General features: G+C 52.0%; 1 non-coding gene across 1 annotated transcript; it reads left to right on the top strand.

Moving 5' to 3' along the window:
* The first annotated feature begins 805 nt into the window (after positions 1-805).
* On the top strand, positions 806-935 carry LOC117721099 (small nucleolar RNA SNORA17). The gene has a single exon (XR_004608374.1). It is a non-coding gene; the product is annotated as a small nucleolar RNA SNORA17 (small nucleolar RNA).
* The last annotated feature ends 879 nt before the right edge of the window (positions 936-1,814 follow it).

Raw genomic sequence — 1,814 nt, 5'->3', positions numbered from 1 at the left:
TTTTTAATTCACTGTCTCTCTGTCTCTCCCTCCTCCCCTTCTCTCCCAGAGCTGTGTGTGTGTGTGTGTATGTGTGTGTGTGTGTGTGTGTGTGTGTGTGTGTGTGTGTGTGACACATAAATATGTATAGATGTGCAGGTACCCTCTGAGGCCAGAAAAGAGCATCAAGTCCCCCTGGAGCTGGAGTTAAAGATGGTTGTTAGCTACTTGACCTGGGAGCTGGGAGTGCTTTTAACCAGTGATCAATCTCTCCAGCCCCTGAGAGGGTTGTCTTTTAAAATTATTACATCTTAACTGTGTGTGTGTGTGTGTGTCTGTCTGTCTGTCTGTCTGTCTGTCTCTGTGTCTGTGTGTGTGTGTGCGTGCACGCTTTCTGATGCACCTGCTCATTCTTGTTGAGTAGCATTCAGTGTACAGATGTGCCACGGGTTATCCTTTCTCTCATCACCAGGACATCTGGTTTGCTTCCAGTGTGAGATAGTTATGAATAGAGCCGCTCTTTTCACTTAAATATAGATTCTTGTATGAATAAAGTGATCATCTCTCTTAGACCAGAGAGGAATTTATGAGGGACGTGGTTGATTGGCTAGAAAAGTGCTAAGACGCTTCCCAGAGTTGTACACGAAATTCCTGTGTGCGTTGTTCCTGACTGTCCAGTTCCAGGAGCTCTGCCTCTTCTTTCCTGCCTTTTCACAGGGTTAGGTTGGTCATTTGATCTTTGCCATTCAGATAGACCGGGTGTGTGTGTGTGTGTGTGTGTGTGTGTGTGTGTGTGTGTGTGCAGTGCTTTGAAAGCAGCTTCGACCCTGCCTCCGGAATGTTGCTGGTGTGGCTGCTGTGTCACATGTGCGTCAGTAGGTGGCAGAGAGGAGCGAGGTTACACTCAGTGTTCTGACCTGTGAACACCTGAATGATTAGATTATTAGCCTAACATTCCCTGTAAAAATCGAGCCTGAGACAACCACCAGTCTAGCGCCAGGGTCCTGCACAGGAAGCTAGCCCGAGATGACCACCAATCCTGTGCCAAACAGACTTGGATAGGCTTCCAGGACAGGGAACAAACCAGAAACTAGAAGAACACCACCTGGGATCACAGGGCCCCCAGGTAAGCCTGAGACAGAGGACCTTTGCAAGGGGTCACTTGGGCGGGCCAGGCAAGGCGCAAGCCTGAGGTGACCACTAGATTGGCCCAGACAGGAAGCTAGCATGAGATGACCACCAGTCTGGTGCCATGCAGGCTTGGGAGGGCAGACAATGCCCAAGATGACCCCACCTGGTGCCATAATGCACAAGTGGGGCATAGCATTCCTGAGACCACTCCTGAGATGACCCCAGACACTCAGAGACCCTGGGAGCAAGTAAGTGGTGGAGAAATAGAAGAGAAAGAGAAACAGAAGGATGTGGGCACAATGAAGAGAGGCAGAGCTGGGGGCTCGAGGGTAGTGAGGGACAGCCTGATGTGAGTAATTATGACGCCACCTGGGACCATAATGGGATTGTTGTCTGTGCTGCCACGGGGGGGGGGGGGGCTGTGGGGGGGGGCGGGGAGACACATCTGGATCTGTGGCCCTCAGCAACATGGGTTTGTTACCACCAAAGGCCAGGCAGATGTCCCTGGTCTGGGCTGCTGCCCAGGGACATATTGATATCTGAGGGCTGTGCAGAACTGGCCCCACCCCTTACCTCGTCCTTGTGGGAGAGCTGTCCCTGGGGGCCTGAGAGCAGGAAAGCTGTCCCCAGCCCTAGCCAGCTACAGTACTCAGGAGAGAGGTGCTACACATTATGGGGCCGTGGATTGTGAGAAGCAGCTGGGT

Source organism: Arvicanthis niloticus, chromosome 15 (genome assembly GCF_011762505.2).
Source record: "Arvicanthis niloticus isolate mArvNil1 chromosome 15, mArvNil1.pat.X, whole genome shotgun sequence".
Taxonomy (NCBI): Eukaryota; Metazoa; Chordata; class Mammalia; order Rodentia; family Muridae; genus Arvicanthis; species Arvicanthis niloticus.
The sequence above is the reverse complement of the archived record's forward strand: the minus strand, read 5'-3'. Positions and strand labels throughout refer to the sequence as shown.